This window comes from Balaenoptera borealis (genome assembly GCF_965194805.1).
Source record: "Balaenoptera borealis genome assembly, chromosome: 16".
NCBI lineage: Eukaryota > Metazoa > Chordata > Mammalia > Artiodactyla > Balaenopteridae > Balaenoptera > Balaenoptera borealis.
The window spans coordinates 53419580-53443263 of NC_138872.1; the positions used below are offsets into that span (position 1 = coordinate 53419580).

General features: G+C 40.2%; 1 protein-coding gene across 2 annotated transcripts in view; it reads right to left on the minus strand.

The window, feature by feature from the left end:
- Positions 1-23684, minus strand: part of ADCY9 (adenylate cyclase 9) — a 121947-nt gene that overhangs the window by 82643 nt on the left and 15620 nt on the right. The gene's annotated exons all lie outside the window — the stretch shown is intronic.

The following is a 23684-nucleotide window of genomic DNA, read 5'->3' on the forward strand; positions in this document are numbered from 1 at the left end:
GAGCACATTCCTCAATGCACACACAGATCCACTGCAGAATGATGAAACTTTGCCAGCTTAAGGTGTTTAAACTAACTCTGAACAATCACTGGCTGACCATTATGCTATGGTGACCCAGGGGCAAGCCTTAGGAAGCCAGGCTTAAATATAAAAACAAGAAAAAAAAATGAACAGGATCAGCAGCAGCTGCATACTGCTAAGAAGAGAGACTCTACAGAATTAACCATGCAAGTCACAAACAAAAAGCAACAACAACAAAACTGGATTTTGTCATGGGTGATCAGAATCTGGAGTTGCTATATTATGTGACCTAAAATACCTAGTTTAAAAAATAAAATATGAGACATGCAAAGAACATAAAAGTACTGTGAACTATACTCAGGAAACTATACTCAGGAAAAAGAGCCATCAATAGAAACTCTAAGGGGGCCCAGATGTTGAACTTAACAAAATTCAAAGCAGCAATTATAAACATGGTCAAAGAAATGAAGGAATCTGTGTTCAAAGAAAAAAGGAAAGTATGAACACAACGACTCATCATATAGAGAATATCAAAAAAGAGATGGAAATTATAAAAATAAACCAAATGGAAATTTTGGATTCAAAAGTACAATAAATGTAGTGAAAATTCACTAGAGAGGCTCAATGGCAGACCTGAGATGGCAGAAGAAAAAAAGCAGCAAAGTTGAAATTATTCAATCTGATGAAGAAATAAGAAAGAATGAAGAAAAATGCACAGCGCCTCAGAGACATGAGGGATACCATCAAGAATATCAACGTACATGTAAAGGAAGCCCCAAAAGGAGAAGACAGAAAAGAGCAGAAAAAATATTTGAAAAACAAAAAGCCAAAACTCCCCACATTTGATTTTTAAAGAATTGATCCTCAGGGACTTCCCTGGTGGCGCAGTGGTTGAGAATTCACCTGCCAATGCAGGGGACACGGGTTTCAGCCCTGGTCTGGGTAGATCCCAAATGCCGTGGAGCAACTAAGCCCATGCACCACAACTACTGAGCCTGCGCTCTAGAACCCATAAGCCACAACTACTGAAGCCTGTGCACCTAGAGCCTGTGCTCCGCAACCAGAGAAGCCACCGCAATAAGAAGCCCATGTACCGCAATGAAGAGTAGCCCCTGCTCGTCACAACTAGAGAAAGCCTGCACACAGCAACGAAGACCCAACGCAGCCAAAAATAAAATAAATAAAATAAATAAATTTATATTAAAAAAAAACTCAACAAATGAATTAAAATAGAACCCTAGAAGATATCTACTTAACACAAAAGAAGACAGTAAGGAGCAACAGAGGAACAAAAAAAGATGCAAGACAGAGAAAACAAATAGCAAAATGGGAGAAGTAATCCAACCATATCAATAAATCCACTAAATGTGAGTGGGTTAACCACTCCAGTAAAAGGCAAAGACTGTCAGACTGGATAAAAAATAAGAACAAAGCAACAAGGATTTACTGTATAACACAGGAAATTATACCCAATTATCTTGTAATAACCTATAGTGGAATATAATCTGCAGGAAAAAAACAAAAAAACTGAATCACTATGATGTACACCTAAAACTAACACAATATTATAAATCAACTACTTCAATAAAAAATAAATAAAAATTTTAAAAATTTAAAAAATAGAAACAAAATCCAAATATATGTTGGCTACAAGAGACATAAAAAGGTCGAAATAAAAGGATGGGAAAAGAAACTATGCAAACAAAACCATAAGAAAACTGCAGTAGCTATACTAATATTAGAAAAATCAACTTTAGGACAAAAAATGTTGTTAGACAAAAAGAGAAATTTTTATAATGATAAAAGGGTCAATTCATTAGGAAAATATAACAATTACATACACATAAATACTTAAAACAGAACTCCAAAACACATGGAGCAAAAACTGACAGAACTGAAGGGAGAAACAGACAACTCAAAATAATATTTTAATTGATATAACAACTAAACAGAAAATTAGCAAAGATATATAAGGCTTGAACAACCAACCTGACCTGACATTTACAGAACACTTCCAGCAACAACAGTGGAATACACATTCTTTTCACGTGCACATGTAACATTCTCCAGGGCAGACAATAGGCTAGGTCAAAAAAAATAAGTGTCAATACATTTTAAAGGATTAAAATCATGTAAAGTATGTTGTCTACCACAATGTAATCTAACTGGAAATCAAGAACAGAAAGAAATTTGGGGGAGCCTCAAATATTTGGAAATTAGAAAACATGTGTAAGTAATTCAAGAGTCAAAGAAGAAATCACTTCAAACTGATTGAAAATAAACATAGCAGATCAAAATTATGGGATACAGCTATGGAAAGTACTGAGAGGGAAATTTATTACTTTTATAAAAAGCCTGTAGGGAAAACAGAAAAGTCTCAAGTCAATAACCTAAGCTGCCACCCTAAGAAACTAGAAAAAGTAAAGCAAATTAAAACCAAAAGCAGTAGAAGGAAGGCATGAATAAATATTAGAGTAGAAATCAATGAATTAGAAAAAAAAACAGAGAAAATCAATGAAACCAAAAGTTCATTCTCTGATCAGGAACAAGGCAAGGATGTCCATTCTCACCGCTTCTAGTCAACATTGTACTGGAAGTTCTAGGCTGTGCAACATGGCAGGAAAAGAGAATTTTAAATATACAGATTGGAAAGGAAGAAGTTAAACTGTCCTTATTCACATATGACATGATCCTGTATATAGAAAATCCTAAGGCATCTATAAAAAGAAACCTACTAGAATGTGAGTTTTAGCAAGTTTACAAGATACAAGATCAATATCCAAAAATCAACTGTTTTTCTATATACCAGCAATGAACAATCCAAAAATGAAATTAAGAAACAATTCTATTTACAACAGCATTAAAATTAATAAATATTTAGGGATAAATTTGATAAAAGAAGTGCAAAATTGTACACTGAACAATATACATTATTGTTGAGATATTAAATAACATCTAAATAAGAGGAAGGAGACAGACACTGTGTTCTTAGATTGGAGGTCTCCCTATTGTTAAGATGGTATTTCTCCCCATACAGAGCTACAGATTCAACACAATCCAGTAAGTATTTTTATAGAAATTGACAAGAATGGCCATGAGTAGATAACTGTTTGAAGCTGAGTTATGGGTACCTGAGTTCACCGTACTATTGTCTTCACCTTTGTATGCTTGAAATTATCCATAACATGGCGTTTTTTGTTAAAAAAAAAAAAAAATTGGGACTTCCCTGGTGGCACAGTGGTTAAGAATCCGCCTGCCAATTCAGGGGTTTGAGCCCTGGTCCAGGAAGATCCCACATGCCGTGGACCAACTAAGCCCGTGCACCACAACCACTGAGCCTGCTCTCTAGAGCTGGAGAGCCACAACTACTGAGCCCGTGTGCCACAACTACTGAAGCCCGCATGCCTAGAGCCCATGCTCTGTGACAAGAGAAGCCACTGCAATGAGAAGCCCACGCACCACAACGAACAGTAGCCCCCACTCACTGCAACTAGAGAAAGCCCACGCGCAGCAACGAAAACCCAAAGAAGCCAAAAATAAAAATAAATTTATTAATTAATTTTTAAAAAATTAGCAGAGCTTCTTTCTTTTTGCTAGATGGGATGCTGCCCAATTCATCAATCACTGAATAAAGCCAATGAGATCTTTAAAATTTTTTTTAAAAAATTAACAACTAATTTGGGGCTGCCTTAATTCTCCTCACTCTTCACCCTCTGCTTACATCACTCACCTATAGGTTGATCCTTGCTTGGAGTCCACACTTAGTACACATGGCTAGTGGCTGCGTGGGTGGGGAAAACTAAGAGGGCAAATACACAGAGTGACAAAGGAAGAATAAGTGAAAGATCGGAAGCATTAGTGACAGGTGTTCCTGTAGTCTAGTCTGTCACCAGGCTTAAATTTTTGGCAGTTTATAGCCACTCCACAACCGCAAGTGTCAATCTCTAATGATCCACGTGCCAGACTGGAAGCTACCAGAGTCGGCTATAAAATGCCCCTCTATTGTTATGTCAATTGCACAGTAATTTACTTGGATTTGAGCTAAGTACAAATTAGTGGTGCTCTAAGATCAAAGCATCCAGGGCTTTAACGTTGTCATCTTCACTGCCTTGCCCCACCCCATCCTGTCTGGAACACCTGCACATTCCTTTCGCTTTCTTCCCAAGTGCACACCCTAAAGCCCTGGCTGAAAGGGAAAGTAAGCTGTGTTTTAGTTTCCTCCCAAATATTTGGTGCTTTCCAATTTTCTTTCTTTCTTCCCCAATGGAATAATACTTGACATTTGTTACGCATTATTCACCTCCTCTTAAGATCCTTACAACACCACCACACCACAGATAGGGAAGGTATTAAATCTGAAATAATGGTGAAGTCCAATGTCACATAGCAGCATAGCCTCCTGCCCAGGCCCATGACTTCAACAAGCGGGATGTGTTTTCCACTTCCTGCTGCTGCCTCCAAGGCACAGGGGCACTTCCTAGCAACAGATAAGGGGGCCTATCCTAGGGATGATGGGTAAGAATTTGCCTGAGTATCTGTGAGGGGCAATTGGGAAGTTCCATCTACATCTCATCATGGAATCCCCCTTACAAATTTATAAAAATATACAATCTTGAAGTTTTAAAAAGTATTAAATATTTCTAATACATAATACCCCACAAATCTTTTGTCTGGAAAAAAAAACACACTTGGTTTTCTCATCTTGATCTACTACTGCAAACTTCCCTCTACTCCTTGACTATATTTTAATTTTCTCTCCCTAGGCTAGAGCAGTAGTTTTACTTTTTAATGACAGAGATCATATGTCAAATAACATTTCCATGAGACCCATGAAGAGGTGAATATCACTCTTTAGAATAACAAATAATTCATATAAAAAAACTTAGCTTCAAATAGGAGCAATTTCAAAAATGCCCAGTTAAACATAATCTTGTCCATCCCAACTTTCTCATTTACATACAATTCAAAGAAAGAATTTGCTTTTCCATAAATTTCCATTTTCTTTAGAGGCAGAAAAGATTCTTTATTACATCAAAGCAAATGCAACTTTACTATTCAGTTTCCTTATCTGTTATACAATTAAACTGAAATTCATCACCTGAGACAGAATTAGAGAAAACTGCTGCTAATGCTTAGCTCTCATGAAAAAGAGTTTTAAGAACTGACAACCTTTTTTTAAAATGAGAATAACGGGTGGGAGGGGAGGGATTGAAAAAAAACGCACCCCAAGTTAGAAACATGAACTCCTGCTCTAAGCGCAGGTTTTTTTTAAAAACTGGGTTTATGAAACAGATTGAAACAATATTTATAACCAACATTACTTCACAAGCAGAGTAAAATACTGATTTTTAAAATCCTTCTTCTTGTACCATGGCTATTTTTGTGTTGGCCAAGCAAGTCACTTCCTCTCCCCAGGCTTCTAACAATGAACACAATCTGACAGCATTACACACACAACAACTCCACTGTAGACCAAGAGGGTTCTGGGTCAAACCCAAGACTTAAGGTTCAAATTAGGATAGTTATCAAATTAAGATAGTTCTGGCTCAACTGAGTCATCCTGCACAGGCAGCTGAGTCAATTCAAGGCTAAAATGCCTGCTCTGGGGTAACCCTGCGCAGCTCAGAGGGCTGTACTTAGGGTCTGTCCTAACATAATTGGACCCCCAGAGGAGTCCCAAAACCAACACAGCCTCCAGGTGACCCTCACAGCACGTTAAGTCAGGTCCCAAGCTGACCAAGAGGATGGGATCTCTGCCACCAGCAGTGAGATGTCACCTCCCTAGACACACTCTTCCTCGTGAGCTAACGTATGCAAATATTTACTTTGTGAGTTTGTACATCTTCACTAAGTGAACAGAATCAACTCTCTGGACCTGTTTTCGGTGACTGAACTAAGTCTACTGTTACACCTTTGGTGAAAAATTGATTCCTTCTTTCATTACATAGGCTAGAGGGAAAAAAGATAGCAGAAACAGTTTTTTCCCCTTTCACTTTTGAAATTTGAAGGTGTTTAAATTAGAATTTTTCTATTTGTGGGGAAAATGTCTTTGGATATTATGATTTATAATTCAAGAAGCTTAAGAAAGAAAGAATGTATAGAATGTGATACTTTCACACCAGGACACATCTGATCCACACCCAGTGTAGAGCCAGGGTTTATTCTGAATTCACTTTTCCTCACCTATGCCTTCAACATGCATTTCTGCCACTTAGGGTAATTCATATAATTTTTTTTAATTTTAATAGTTTTTTTTGCTAATAAAAGTAATACATGTCCACTGTAGAAAAAAACTGAAAAGTATAAAATATAAAATTAGAAGTTCCTCTAATCCAACCCTAATGACAACCACTATTTATAGATTCAGATACATCCTTCAATGCGTATCATGATCTCTGTGTACACATACTCTCAAATACATCATTTTATAGAAAATGAAATCATGTTTCACATATGGTACAGTCATTCGCTTTTTTCAACGGATAATTGATGATGGCTATTTTGCCCACATTGGCACACAGAGATCTACCAGTTTCATACAAATACTGACAAGTATTCCACTCTATGGAAAGACTGACTGAATTTACACTTGATAGAAACTCAAGTGATTGCCAGGGAATTCCCTGGTGGTCCAGTTGTTAGGACTCCATGCTTCCACTGCAGGGGGTGCAGGTTTGATGCCTGGTCAGGGAACTAAAATGCCACACAGCGTAGCCAAAAAAAAAAAAATAAAGAAACTCAAGTGATTTCCAGGCTTCTGTTGTTACAAGTAAGATAGTAACCTAGATCCTCCTAAATTCATCTTTGCACACTTACACAAGTATTTCCATATGGTAAAATCCTAAAAGTAGAATGTCATGGTCAAATGGTAAAATTTGGAAAGATATTGCCACATGCCCTCCAAATAGTTTTTCTCAGTTTGTACTTCCAAACACCGATAGTGTTTCAGGGCACCTGATTTCCCTGTCCCCTCACCATCAACAACTACAACCAATCTTTTAAATCTTTGCAAATGAAAGAGTTTAAACATTTCTTATCATGCTCATTTCAGTCTGCTCTTTTGATTATCAGGGAGATTGTGCATTAGGTCCTCCACGTTACCAGCTATGTGACCCTGGCAGGTAATTAATCTCTCCATGCCTTTTTTTCCTTCTTTGTAAAATAAGAATACGACTAATGTCTTTCTCCTCGGGGAACTGTAAAGATCTAATGAGTAAAGGCATCTAGGACACTTAGCACAGAGCCTGACACACAGTAGGAATTCAACAACATTGTTGAACAATGAATAAATATCATATTCTATCACGGAGAGTTGCCAGAGTAATCTCAACAATCACCACTGCTGGGAATTTGAGTGCTATTCACTTTTTGCTATTATCAATTGCACTATCTTTGGGTAAACTGCTCTTTTGTTTTTTTAGAACCATTTTCTAAGGCTATTCGCCCAAGATTTAAAGAGTGTTGTAGTTCTTGCTTCTATTCTTTAGAAAAAGTGAACTAGCAACAATATGCCACCCAACGGGTTTTATGATTTTTTTTCTGATTTAATAAGTAAATAATGGTGATTCAAAGCATTCTTATTTGTATTCTTTAAATTGCTAATAAGGATACACATTTTCCATATTGTTCATTATTCACAGTTTGGAAAATAAGTCTTTAACAGTTATAATTTTCATGTATATATGTTTCTCCAAATTATGACCTGAAAAAATCCTTCTTTTACAAGTAGTAACTGGAAAATTGCATATCATCAATTTATAAATAAACATACACACATCTGTATTTCCTATATGTGACTTTTCCCTATCAGTAAAAAAAAAAAAAAGACATAAGTTAAAAATTTAAATAACATTATCTTATAAATCTTATATAATTTCTGAGCTCAACTTAATTTCTGAAAAATAACCAAAGAGAAGTTTTTTTTAGAAAGCTAGAAAGAGTGTCATTCCACATTAATAAAAATTAAAACCAAGATAAGTTACAAAATCACAACTTTTCTTGAATCCAACAAAGAGGTAACGCCACAAGGCAACCAAGTAGCCTAAAGTCCTAGACCCCTCTCACACATCAAGAGGAAGGACAGGTGGATTGTCCTACCAGTGGCAGAGCCGAAGAGAAGGACATGCCTCCCATACAAATGGAATCTAGTGAGACAGATGGACAACATGCATGACCAGCCTGAAAATTAGAGCAGAGAGATGGAAAGGATGAGAAAGAATCAAATGGAAATGACAGAAATAAAAAGCACAGCATCAGAGACAGTACCAGAGGCAGACTCACCACAGCTGAGGTAAGAATCGGTGAGGTTGAGAACAGGTCAACAGAATCCCAGAAGAAAGAAAGAACGGAAGGAAATATTTGAAGAAATAATAGCCAAGAATTTGTCAAACATAATGAAAGGCATCAAACCACAGATCCCAGAAGCATAGAGGACCCCAAGCAAGATAAATACCAAAATCACATCACATCCAAATTGCTGAAAACTAAAAATGAGGAGAAAAATCTTAAAAGCAGCCACAGCTGGGGTAAGAAGTGGAGAGACTACATTCAAAGGAACAAAGGAGAATAATTACAGCAGACTTCTCTTCAAAAACAATGCAAGCTGGGCTTCCCCAGTGGTGCAGTGGTTAAGAATCCGCCTGCCAATGCAGGGGACATGGGTTCAAGCCCTGGTCCGGGAAGATCCCACATGCCGTGGAGCAACTAAGCCCGTGCGCCACAACTACTGAGCCTGCCCTCTAGAGCCCGTGAGCAACAACTACTGAAGCCCGCATGCCTAGAGCCCATGCTCTGCAACAAGAGAAGCCACTGCAATGAAGAGTAGTCCCTGCTCGCCGCAACTAGACAAAGCCTGTGCGTAGCAACGACGGTCCAACGCAGCCAAAAATAAATAAATAAAACAATTTTAAAAAAAAAAACAGTGCAAGCTAACAGACCCACAGACTTCGAAAACAAACTTATGGTTATCAAAGGGGGAAGGTGGGGGGGAGGGATAAATTAGGAGTTTGGGATTAACATATACATACTACTATATATAAAATAGACAACCAACAAAGACCTACTGTATAACACAGGGAACTCTACTCAATATTCTGTAATAACCTATATGGGAAAAGAACCTGAAAAAGAATGAATATATGTAGATGTATACCTGAATCACTTTGCTGCACACCTGAAACTAATACAACATCGTAAATCAACTATATTCCAATATAAAATAAAAATTAAAACAAAAACAATGCAAGCTAAAAGCCAAAGGTGTGACACCTTTGAAGTACTGAAAGAAAAAGATTCAACACAAAATCCTATACCCTGAAAAAATACATTTTAAAAATTAATGTGACAGGAAGAGATTTTGGGATTAGCAGATGTAAACTATTACATAGGATGGATAAACAACAAGGTCCTACTGTATAGCACAGGGAACTATATTCAATAGCCTGAGATAAACCATAATGGAAAAGAAAATGAAAAAGAATATATATGTGTAACTGAGTCACTTTGCTGTACAGCAGAAATTAAACACAACATTGTAAATGAACTATACTTCAATAAAATTTTAAAAACTTAATGCGAAATAAACACTTTTTCAGACAAACAAAAGCTGAGAGGATTCATTCCCAGAAGACCTGAGCCATAAGAAATGTTAAAGGAACGGACTTCCCTGGTGGCAAGTTAAGAATCCCTGGTTAAGAATCCACCTGCCAATGCAGGGGACACGGGTTTCATCCTTGGTCCAGGAAGATCCCACATGCCGCGGAGCAACTAAGCCCATGTGCCACAACTACTGAGCCTGCGCTCTAGAGCCCGCGAACCATAACTACTGAGGCCGCATGCCACAACTACTGAAGTCCGCACACCTAGAGCCCATGCTCCGCGCAACAAGAGAAGCCACCACAATGAGAAGCCCACACACCGCAACGAGAAGTAGCTCCCGCTTGCTGCAACTAGAGAAAAAGCCTGCGCAGTAACGAAGAGCCAACGCAGCCAAAAATAAATAAATAAATAATAAATATAAATTTATAAAAAAAAAGAAAAAGAAATGTTAAAGGAAGTTCTTCAGTCACAAGATGAAAGAAAGAAGAGAAAGAAAACTAGATCTACACAAGAAACTAAGAGTTCCTGAACTGGTTTTAAAGAAGAAAGTCAGGAAAAAATTAATTAAAATTTTAAATTCAGTTCATCAATCACAACTGGCCACTTTTCAAGTACTAAGGAGTCACATGCGGCTGGTGGCTACCATACTATACATTACAAATATAAATATTTCTGTTATTGCAGAAAGTTCAACTGGAAAACACTGCTCTAAAAGGTAATTTATTATCTAAAGCAAAAATAACAAGAACGTATTATGGGGTTTACAACATATATAAAATATAGTAGTATGACAATCATAGTATTAAGTATTATAACAAGGTTGTTATAAAGTGGATAAAGCAGTATAATATCTGAAGGCAGACTGTGATAAGGTAAAGATATATACTGTAAACTTTAGGCAATCGCTCAAATAGGTTAGAAAAAGGGCTTCCCTGGTGGCCCAGTGGTTAAGAATCCGCCCGCCAATGCAGGGAACACGGGTTCAAGCCCTGGTCTGGGAAGATGCCACATGCCGCGGAGCAACTCATCCCGTGTGCCACAACTACTGAAGCCCGTGCACCTAGAGCCCGTGCTCCGCAACAAGAGAAGCCACTGCAATGAGAAGCCGCGCACCGCAACGAAGAGCAGCACCCGCTTGCCGCAACTAGAGAAAGCCCACACGCAGCAACGAAGACCCAACACAGCCAAAAATAAATAAAATAAATAAATTTATTGAAAATAAATTAACAATAATAATTTAAAAAATAAAATAGGTCAGAAAAAGAGATACAACAATTAAGTTAATAGAGGAGACAAAAATGGAATCAGAAAAAAATACTCAATCCAAAAAGAAAGAGGAAAAAGGAACAAAGAATATACAGGACAAGGCATAATACCTGTTACCAACAGCCAGATTATACACCAAAAAAGGCTGAATTTTAGTGTATGTAAATTATGCCTCACTAAACCTGACTTTTATTTTTAATGAGAGAAAAAAAAATAATCAAGGAGTCTTTGTCTTGATACATTAGTTAATTTAGGCCCCACAACAGAGGTAGACTTAATATTTATTTCACTATATGTACAGAATCATTTTATATTTGAAAAGTTCTAGGCTGCCTCGCTGACTGCGAAGTTCCCAAGAACTGTGCAAATACAGATATCCCTTGCTGGTGATCACACAGCTTATAAGCAGTAAAACTAGGAATCAATTTAAGTTCAGATTCGTCTAACCCTCAAGTCCATTCTTCAACAAAATCCAACAGGATTCTGAATTTGAAGAGTTTATGAATCGAGTCACAAATGCATTTAAGAACCAGCTCTTGCTAAAACAGGGCAGGGGTCTTACAGGATTCTTTTCCCCAGTATTGGTATTGAGAGTGCCTGCACTTCGCAAACACACTTCTGGTGCACTGGTCAGCCTAACGGGGTGCCCAGCTGAACAAGTAAGACATGAGACTGGAAGCAGACCAGTCAACGCAGGTGCCGTGGGTGACTGCTGTCACACGCTCACTGGTTGCTGGACAACTGTCTCCCAGACACAGAGGGAGGTACCCTCCCCACCAGGAGTGGGTGCTGGTCCCAGCCTCCTGCGCCCTCCCTCTTATCCAAGGATGTGAGAAGGAAACATACCAGCAGATTGTCTACAGAGAGGAAAGTTCAAAAATGATAGAGGAAAAGAGAAGTCAAATATTTCTTTGTATGGAAAATCCAAAAGGTTATTTTGAAACTAACAAAAACTCAAGTAAAACCAATAAACTTTAAGAAACCACTTCATGCAGAATATCGACAAAGTGAGCCATGAGACTGCACTGCCAACACTGAGAAGTGTGCAACAGAGGCACTTATTTTTATTATTATTTATGCCGTTTAAAGAAAACAAAGAATGATGACATTCTGAGTACTGTTAATGCTTGATTTTAACTCCTTGTTTTATCCCTACATTAATATTTTAAACCCCAGAGGATTATTAATTTACAGTAGAAATAATGAAGGAAAACTGGATGTATTTACAAGAACTTTGCTTCCCTGAAAGCATGCACTCCATGAACACCTAAGTACTGAGTACCCGCTACGTACCATACACCGGAAATACAAAAACATTGTAAACTGTGTCCCCAACAGCCCACAGTCCACTGAACGGAAGGGACAACTCCAAAAACTGGTCAAAGCAACAGGAACTAAATACAGGTTTAGAATTCATCCTGCGTGAACACAGAGACAGGAATGCTGCACTCTGCCTGGGGCTTAGGAAAGCCTTCACAACGGAGAAGACATCAGAGCTGGTTCTTAGAAGGTGAGCAGGGGCTCACCAGGCACAGATACTTGGCTAATGAGAGAGCCCAGCCTATTCGGGAGAAAGGCAGAGAGGGTTTTTGGAGAAAGTGACCGATTCTAAGCCTGGAAAAATTAGTTGCAGTCCCATTATTCTGAAAGCCATCGGTATTATTTCTTTAAGTGACAGACACCCAGTTAACGAGGAGAAAAAGAAAGCACAAAAGTACTAAGTGTTGACAAATCAAAGGCAGAAAAGGATTAGAGCCCCAATCCCTCAGGTTTATGCTTAGTTGTTCATCTATGACATCCTTGCTGGAAAAGCTAATCAGAGCTAAAAAGAGAAATTCCAAAGTCAAACCCAGGATTTATGGTGGTAAACCTATAAACCATTCCATCAAGAAATTCAACTGAGGGCTTCCCTGGTGGCACAGTGGTTAAGAATCCGCCTGCCAATGCAGGGGACACGGGTTCGAGCCCTGGTCTGGGAAGATCCCATATGCCACGGAGCAACTAAGCCCGTGTGCCACAACTACTGAGCCTGTGCTCTAAAGCCTGTGAGCCACAACTACTGAGCCCACGTGCCACAACTATTGAAGCCTACGCGCCTACAGCACGTGCTCCGCAACGAGAGAAGCCACCACAATGAGAAGCCCGCCCACCACAACGAAGAGTAGCCCCTGCTCACCGCAACTAGAGAAAGCCAGCGCGCAGCAACAAAGACCCAACACAGCCAAAAATAAATAAATTAAAAAAAAAAAAAAAAAAAAAGAAATTCAACTGAACAAGAGATTTAGATTTTGTGCCTTTTCTGTCCAAATGACAAGAGTTCTGCTTTGCTACCTCCCCTTCCGTCGCTTTACATAACCTGTTGAGTCACACAGAGGGGTGAGTGATGTCCCTTGCAGATGAGAAATGTTCAAGCTTTCACCTCCGTGGTCTAAGTGGCTGTTGTGATAACTGGCAAGAGGTGAGGCACACTGGGGACTTAAGAAAATACCTGAAATGGTTACAAGAAAGTGAGAAGTGCACCCAACCAGGAGCTGCAGTCACCAAGGGCCCTCTATCCATTTGATATGAGGCGCTGACAAATAAAGGAGCTATCTATTAGTAATGCCCCAAAGAGATCCGAAGGACAGGGATAATTAAGAATCAGTCTCCTTTCTGTAAGTGCTTTCTGTGGCTAGCACGTGGACAAGCTATTTCAACTGACTGGATTATGGGGTATAAAATGGGGCCCAAATTCAGGGATTTATTCAGGGGAGTTACAGTTTTGTTCAAAACTCACTCACAGGGGAAATAGCCTTATCGTGACTGATGGAGTAGCGTGGCCTCATTCCGTTCTAGAAAAACAGCACCGAGGACAATTCCTAGTGCCACCCGAGTACAGGGGAGAGAGCTCTCACGAGGGTAGTTTTTTGTTTCTGGTCTGCTTAGGAGTTCTTTTTGGCTGTGGCCAAGCAAACACCCTTCCCCAAAGTCCTTTAGAAATTAAATGGCCAGTTTGGTGGCAATGAGCACTTAAATAGGTCAGCATTTCTTTTATTATGATTATTTCCTGCACTTTACATCACCCTTTCTTTTCTTAGGGAGAGAAACCACACACACACACACACAAAACCAGAGTCCTATGTTACTGTAACTCTAAGCAGAGAAAAGGCATATGTGGGGCCTGTACATGCCAGTTCAGTAAACAGAAAGGAGATATAAAGACTGAAAAGGAAGGGATTTTAAATTTATATGACTTTCTACCAAGAAAATCTGACACTATCTGATTTTTAAACACCAGAACAAATAAGCATTCAATTAAGTGGCCAGTTACACAGAAAAACAACTTTGTCAGCTTTATAGTTTCATATGAAGTTAAACACACACTCACCATACAACCCAGCAATTCAACTCCTATGTATTTAACCAAGAGAAATGGAATTATGTGTCCACAAGAGACCTGTGAATGTTCATAGCAGTTTTACTCATCATAGCCACTAACTGGAAACAACCCAAACTCATCAACTGATGGGGTTTTTTAACTGTGGTAGATCCATCCATACAAAGAATACTACTTAGCAATAAAAAGGAACAAGTTTACAGATTCATGCAACAACATGGATGAATCTTAAAAGCATTATTCTAAGCAAAAGAAACTAGTCAGCAAGGGCCACATACTGTGTGATTCCATTTCTATGACATTCTGCAAAAGGCAAAACTATAGTGACAGAAAATAGATCAGTGGTCCCCCTGAGCTGGGAACAGAGGAGGGACTGACTGCAGGGGTGGGCATGAGGGAACTTTGGGGGGTGATGGAAATGCACCACATGAAGTGGGGTAGTGCTTACACACTGCAAACATTTGTTAAAACTCATTGAACTGAGCCCTTAAAATGGGTGGGTTTCATTGTTATGCATGTTATAAAAATGGGCAACTTTCCTGTATACCAACAGTAACTAGCTAGAAAACATAATGGAAAAAGACGCTAGCCATAGTAGCAATGAAAAACAGTACACCTTAAGAAGTATGTAAAAGCTCATGAAAAGCTACAAAACTTTACTGAGCAACAGAAAAGGGGCCTGTGTAAATGGAGAGATACCCTGTGTACGCCAGCTGGCTGGATGAGAAGACCCAAAATTGTGAAGATGTCGAATTGATCTGTAACCTGAAAGAACTTGAGTCAAAATGCCAAAGGGAGTTTGTAAGAAAACAACAAATCTAACTTTGATCTGGAAGAACAAATGCATAAAAACAGAAAGACAAAAAGACCTGCAAGAACAGACTCACATATAAATCAGAATTCTACACAGTCATAAGTGGTATGCATCAATATATGTTATATAATTCATAAACCATACCCATCAATAAATGGTATAAAATAACTGTCTAGCCACTTGGACCACCCATGCCCCACACTCAAATAAATGTTAGACGGTTTAAAGATATCACTATAAAAAAAGAAAAAATGCAAAAGCATTAGGATATAATCCTGGAGTGGGGAAGGCTTTTCTAATCATGTCACCAAAGGCAGAAACCATAAAAGAAAAGAATGACAGGCATGCCTACATAAAAATTTAAATTTGCACATGTCAAAAAACATCATGACTGAAAGGCAAGTTATAAACTGGGGGAAATTTTTACAATGTATATGGAAGACAAAAATCTAAGATACTTATATAAATAAAGAGATTTTCTCAAATTAATAAGGAAAAGACAAATACCTCAACTCACAGGCAACTCATAAAAGAAGAAATACAAGAGAGCAATTCACATATGAAAAAAGGGTTTGGCCTCACTAGTAATTCACGTGGGCAAAGACAATGGCCAATAAAGATGTCTGTCACATTATTATAGTTTACAATACTGTATTTCATCAAATCTAAGATGCCAATTGTAAGATGCATCGTTATGTTTTGTTCTATTGTGAAATAAAAGACAGGACTGTCAATTAAACTATGACATATCTTAAATTCTGTGATGCATCCTGATTTGAGGGATGTCTGGAAAATGCACATCTTAGCATCATGATATATAATAATACAAAACTGGAAAAAATCGGAATTTCCAACAAGGGAGAGTTCCTGAATAAGTTATAGTACATCCCTATGATAAAAGTTTACAGTCATTTAAAATGATGATACAGATGTATATACAGATTAACAGGAACAAGGAAGTTATAAAACAACATGTTTACTATGACACCATTTTGTTAAAAGATAATTATTGGTATTGCATTGAAAAAGTCTAAAAGCCTTATTATACCGGGATGTTCAAAGTGGTTATCTCTGGGTGGTAAGCATTTTTTATCTTTTGTTTGCTCATCTGTTTTTTCTGAAAGTTAGACCACAAACATGTTTCACTTTTATTATAAAAAATATATAAAAATATATTTGTCTTTTCTATATATAAAAATCCACCCACCTGGTCATCTGTCTAAACGTAAGGCTTCAAAAGTCACACAATTCCTTAAAGATGCAATATTTACAGGAGAAAGAAAAAACATGAAACAATCTAAAAGCTCAGGAAGGACATGGTTAAACAAACCATGGTCATTTGTTCCAAGGAACATTACATCCTCCTTACAAATAAGAATATGTGAATTAAATAGACACACAGGAAATCTACATAAAATAGCAACAGAAGTTGAAAACACAAATTGGGTGACATCAATTTTAACCAAGAAAGAAATTATTGCTTGTATCTAAGGATGTGAAGGAGTTACAGTCTTACAAAAAGAGGTCACTTAAGGTAAGGGGTTTTATATAATTCTTTGTTTTTATCTTTTCATTCCTTTTTCATATAAAATTAGTTTAATAGAGGCAAAAAAAAATAGACTTTCCAGAACCACGTTAGCACTCTATAGGTCTCTAACATTACTCTCTAAAAACATTCCATGTAGAAACAAACGGCCAACAGATAGCACTCTTCCCCACATCTTCTCTAAACTCCTAAGTTTACAATTTTGTTTTTCTATAACCTGTCCAACAAAAAAGCAAACCTCACACAGAAATGCCTGTGCTACAGGGAGATGTAGCAAGAAGTTTCCTTCATCTCTGTGTGTGCTTTTTTCCTACTTTCTGGTTAAGGAAAACATTTGAAAGTTCATAAAAACAAGGAACTAAAATTAGATAGACGAGAACTGAACCTTGACTCAACGGTAGGGAAAACATTATTTTTAAACTGAGAAATATTTATAGGTCTGTGCTTTATGGAAAAGGAAGACAGGCGTGCTAATGTATGTCGACGGAACAGCCCGGGGCAGGGACAGGAGGCTCAGGAAGAGAAAATACTTTCACTGCATGTTTATATTTCAGGAGCCGCTGGCACTTCACATATTTTTTTCTCATGGAATATGAATTAGAACCAGTAATTACAGAGGATTTGAGAACACTATTCACTTAACATTAAAGAAAATGTTGTAAACAGCTCACAGCACACCGTGAAACCATCTCCGCCTCCTCCTACTGCCATCCTTGGGACCGGGAGTGTTCCCCAACCCCAGGAGAGGAGTGCTCCCCAACGCCACGAGAGCTGGCTTCGCTCTAGACACTTCATCATCCCTACAGAACAACCAACACTTTCCAGAGCTCCCAATGAAAGTTTAAGAAATATGTTTGTTATAAGGTTTTTTTAAAAAGACACAAAGGTGAAATCTAAGACACTTAGCAGGTGACTATTAAGGAATAAATCTCTTACACATTAAACCCACATTCATCTTGACACTCACAGCACCGCTCAAAACCTTCAAGAGTGCTTTACCTCTCACCACATCAAGTCTAAACGTCTTCCTTTCATTCATGAAAGGAATGAAAGGAAGCCCCCGACCAGTGGGGGAGGAGAGCAGTTGTGTCTGCAGGGGCAAGCAGGTAAGAGCTGCTGCAAGAGGCCAGCAGAGTGGGGAGGCGGGGAGTCCTTCCACTCTGGGGGCTGAGGAGAGGGGAGGAGTGCAGAGAGGCCCTGCTCTGAGAAAACTCAAACAGTAAGGGTGCAGGCTCAAGGCAGAAAAAACAGTTGTGCCAGGTCTAAGGGACTGGACCCATCTAGGGGAAATGAACAGTAGAAATGCAAAGTCTGAGTTGGTTGCATAATCCAGTTTCACAATTTCTCCTAAGAACAAGCACCTAAATTTTCATTTTAAAAACACTGCATGTGGACTTCCCTGGTGGCACAGTGGTTAAGAATCTGCCTGCCAATGCAGGGGACATGGGTTCGATCCCTGGTCCAGGAAGATCCCACATGCCATGGTGCAACTAAGCCTGTGTGCCACAACTACTAAGCCCGCGTGCTACAACTACTGAAGCCTGCGCGCCTAGAGCCCGTGCTCCACAAGAGAAGCCACCACAATGAGAAGCCCACACACCGCAACGAAGAGTAGCCCCCGCTCACCGCAACAAGAGAAAGCCCGCACGCAGCAACAAGGACCCAACTCAGCCAAAAAAAAAAACACTGCATGTTTTCATTAAAGTCACAGCCTTAGTGCTTTGCATCCTTAAGGGCCATTTTCTTTCTTTATGCCCCCACCTCCAACCATCCTTGACAGCAGAAGCCTGATACTCTTTGGGGGATCTCCCTTTCACCTGTTCCAGAAAGAGACCCCACCCCCACCTGGCCCCAGTTGATGGAGCAAGGTAAGACCAAGCCAACAGGGCCTCACTCCCCTTACTGGTGACTGGTGAGAGCATGGACATGGTCCTGCCCTGGCCAAAGGGACCTGAGGGAGGTCTGCTCGGGGATGTCTAGGAAAAGTTTCATTACTAATAAAATAAGACATGCATGTGAAGGAAAGGCCCTCTTCTTTACTGGATGTCATCATGTCACCTGGAATGTCTGCAGCCACCTTGTGCCACAAGGGAAGACATCTCCCACACAACAGGGATGGCAGAGAGCAAAGACAGACAGCACCCGGGTCCCTGAAAATGTCATCAAACCTCTGACTTAAAACCCTGGAACTGCCACACTTCTTGTTATATGAGATAAGAAATTCTTTTATTTTTAGCTACTTTTAGTTAGGTCTTCATTAACTCACACACTACTAATTTGAAACTATCTTGGCTTTATTTGTAAGCATTTCTACATATGTTTACATCCCTTATGAAGTGGGGAGTTTTCTATTTTATGGTGAAGCTTTGTTTTGTTTTACAACAAACATCTCCTGTGTTTTTTTTTTTCCTTTTTCTTTTTTTTTTTTGGCTGTGCTGCGCGGCTTGCAGGATCTCAGTTCCCTGACCAGGGACTGAACCCGGGCCACAGCAATGAAAGCCCAGAACCCTAACCACTAGGCAACCAGGGAACTCCCCGACATTTCTTCTTTAAGGAAAGCACACAGTAAGAGCTCTGGCAGCATTTTACACAGTTCAGGGAAGGCACTCGAGCTAGTGAACGTAAGTGTTCCAGGCCCTGGAAGATGTACTCACTGTGATCTCCCCATGGCTAAATAAAGCATCACTTGCTTTAAGATCCTTCACTCTATGCTACACTTCTTAGCAATCTTGTTCCTATTAACTAGGCCCCCCACATATTTTGATTTCATGGAGGAAACGCCCTGGCAGTAGATATGAATATTCTACCCGTAGAAAAATACACTATATTCCCCAATGTAAAAATACACTATATTCCCCAATGTAAAGCAATACATTGGCACCTAGCTTATATATCAGTCTCATGATTAGCATGAATCAGTCCTCCTAAACTTGTACAACTCTGGACACCAATGGGAATGAAGATTCTGAACGTCTGACTTCTATCTCTCCCAAGAGGCTGCAGTAGCACCATCCACCGCATCCCTCTGTGTCCTGCAGAGATGAACTACAAAATCTCAATCTCCAATCTCACTGCCTTGTACTACGATACATTCCAATTAATTGTCAGTGTTAATGTTAGTCTGCGAGGTTTCTGTGTTTTCTATAACAGCTTTTTTGAGATACAATTCACATACCGTACAATTCATCCATTTATAGTATACAATTCAGTGATATTTAGTATATTCACAGAGTTATACAACCATCACCACAATCAATTTCAAAACATTTTCACTGCCTCAAAAAGAAACCCCATACCCATAAGCAGTCACCCTCCTTTTCCCTTCAATTCCCCCAGCCTGAGGCAACCACTAATTTATTTTCTGTTTCTATGGATTTGCCTGTTCTGGACACTTGAAATCCTTTAATATGCAGCCTTTTGTGTCTGGCTTCTTTCACTGAGCAGGATGTTTGGGAGCTTCATCCACATGGTAGCGTGTGTCAGTGCTTCATTCCTTTTTATGGCTGAACAGTATTCCATCTAACGACAGACCACATTTTGTTTATCTGTTCAGCACTGGATGGACATCTGGATTGTTTCCACCTTGTGGCTGTTACGACAAATAACGTTTTCCGGTTTTCTGGGTGCACACCTGGAGTGGACTGCTGGGTCACATGGTAACGCTGTGTTTGACCTTCTGAGGAGCCACCAGGCTGCTCCCGCCCCGGCAGGGGGCTCCACCTCACACCCCGCCAGCACGATGGGTGTAGTCTGGGGGAGTTTTGAGACAAGGACCACGGTTTATTCGTCCTCATACCCTCAATCCCTACTAGGTCCTCAAAAACTTTGTTTAATGAATGAATGTGAACAAATGTGGCTTAAAAAAAGAAAAAGAAAAATGTAGCCCAGCAGCAGAGTAACAGGCGCTTTCAAGGACTGTTCCTCCCTGGCGGGATCCTGACACAGGCTACACGCTCCCTCTGTGCCCTGGAGGAGGTGCCCCCACTTACCTGCAGTTTTACCTCCCCACCCACAGGCTCGAAGAATATCCTAGCAGAAGGCAAACGACATCTGCTGCAACCCCGTGGGCCCGAGGGCTGCCTCACAGTGTGGGCTCATCCACTCGTGGGCATCGTAACCCAGCCGCCCTACAGAGCGTTCCAAGCTGCGCACAAGGGCAACTTCTCAGGGGAGCCAATAAACACACCTTGGGGGGGGGGGGGCAACACCACTCCCCAGAGTGGGGGCTGAGGTGGCACTGGAGCATCCCACCCACCCTATCTTCTCAGCACACGGCCTCCACCATCACCTTCGTGGCCACAGAGGGACCCTGCCTCTTCCTTTGCCCCAAAGGAGGAAGGGTGGTTTTCTGATTAGAAACCCACTTTTCTCCTCTTCTACCCTGAACAGTACCGACACTTAATATCGCTGACATGTTCACATACTCTTTCTTGTTTTAACTACATAAAAACAAATAAAAATGAACTATGAACCAATGACCTTGTTTGGGAGCTGAGCGCTTTCGGTAGCCAATGTTGTTTTAGAAGAACGTTCTATATTAAGGTCGCACTGTGGGAACACTGCTAGCCGTGGGTAGTATCCCACATCCCCATGCTCGAAGGACAGTTAACAAGTGGAGAGTGTCCGGATGGCACGGGAGGCCCCTGGCTCACTCGCCCCACGGAAACCAGAGGGGAAGCCTAATTTTACCACACTGTATTTAGACAGTTTGGATTCATTTGAACAAGAAAGTTCCTAGAGCTGTTCAGGGCTTTTTTTTTTTTTTTTTTTTGGTCAATATTTAAATAGCACTTTTTTAAAGCTTGCCCTAGATAACAACTGTTTATCTAACATACAATTCCAAAGTTGCCAAATCCAATGCCAGCCCAGAGGGGACAGCCAAAAGCCATATGTTTATCAAAAAGAAAAGGTCTCTAAACATGTTACATCTACATGATAGTTCTTTTCCTAATCGCAATACCACTCCAACTTACAGGGAACAAAGTCATTATTTCAATCAGGATACATCATTCATAGCTACCTATTATCAGCTTGGCTCTCAACTCAGAGGACATTTGCTGAAACATCTGATTGCCAGATGTGACTAACAACAGGGTCCTTCTTACAAGTTTCTCATTTTAAAAAGTGGCAGAGGTTTGTCCAAAAGTTAAACACAGAGTTACTCCATGACCCAGCAATTCCACTCCTAGGCATATACCCAAAAGAACTGAAAACATGTACTCAAAAAAAAAAAAGGAGGTTCACAACAGCACTATTCACAATAGTCAAAAGGTAGAAATAGCTTAGATACCCATGAGCAGATGAATGGATAAACAAAATGTGGTCCATCCATACAATGAAGTATTATTCAGCCATAAAAAGAAATGAAGTTCCAATACATGCTACAACACGGATGAACCTTGAAAATATTATGCTAAGTGAAAGAAGCCAGACACAAAAGGTCCCATATGATCCATTCACACGAAATATCCAGCGCAGGCAAATGCCTGGAGACGGAAAGTAGATTAGTGATAGTCAGATGCTGGGAAGAGGGAGGAATGGGGAGAGACTGCTTAAAGGATATGGGGTTTTCATCTGGGGCCATGAAAATGTGCTGGAATTAGAGGTTGTACAACACTGTGAATGTACTAAATGCCAATGAATTGGTAACTTTAAAATGGTTAATTTTATGTAATGTGAATTTCATGTCAATTTTTTTAAAAGTGAACAGAACATCAGGAAAGTGTCGGATTACAGCAAGGAGGTGGGTGGCAGAACAAAGCCCTTAAAAAGTTCTCCATGTGGTACGAGAAGCCCAGCATCAGTTTATAAAAGCAATTAGGGCAGCATCACCAGGTCTGTAGTTTAGACTGGGAGCCAGTCAGGTTCAGATCAATCCTAAATCCCTACCCAAGGATTTTTCATGACAGTCTTAGAAAGACTATCATTAAGAAATGTCTACCCCTGATCCCAGACGCTGGGCGAGCAGCTCAGGATGCCCCGTAGAGAAGTATGAACTGGGCACCTGACACATGAAAATACATTTTTCTTTATCTGTAAAAGGGGGGAAGCGGGAATTCAAGTGCTGCGTTCACAGTCTTAAATCAGCCATAACATTTATTAACATCTCTTCAGAGAGATGAATGCACCTTCCACCCACCAGACACAAGATCACGAATAGCAGTGACTACGTCCTCACCCTGCTCTATTTTTCTGCACAGCCCCATTGCTGTGAAACACTGTGTCCAGCTTCTCATGTATCTGGTTTTACAGTCTCCCTTACCGCAATCCCCATCCCGATCCCGCTGTGCCTGGAGCTCACGGCAGGGGGAGAAGCACATGCAAAGGGCAGGTGAGCACCAAAGACGAAAGGTGAGTTGTCTGGATAGGAGGGAAGCCTGCATCTGACTCCCTCCTTGACTCTCGGTGGTGGGGGTCTGACACTAGAGCTCCCACTCCCGCTGTGCCCCCCCCACCCCCGCTTCCTCACAGCTGCTGGGGAGGGGGGGTACCATCCACTGCATAGGTTTCAACACTTATGAAAAAGGCTGGGGGGAGGGGCAGGGTGAAAACCAACATCTGCTAAACACCTACCACGCACCAGGCGCTCTTACGTGCCCCATCCCATTTGATCAGAACCAGAACCCCTCAGGTTAGGTGACACGCTTTCCTAAAGAGAAAACTGATGCACACATGGCGTTTATTAACATGTTGACTACCTGGACAATTAAGACATTGACAACCCATCCTCTTAAGAATTAAATCTACCTTAATTTTTAACCTCAGAGAACAGCCTTACTAAACCAGAAGGCCGAAGCCTCCATAGGCTTGGCAGACACAGGAATGTAACCTGCAGCGTGAGGAGCGAGCACAGATCAGGTAACTTCGGAGTCGCCTGGGCCTGCACTGGGCGCCTGGCACCTGGCCAGGCCCTTCAGGAAGAACAGACCTTCCTAAAACAAACAGCAACCACAGACTAGCACCATACTAAAGGCTGGACGACTAAATTTGGGGGCTGCAAACCCATGCACACCTTCAGCTTAAACCAAAGAGGAAGAAACAAGTCCTCTCCTTCCTTGGCAGTG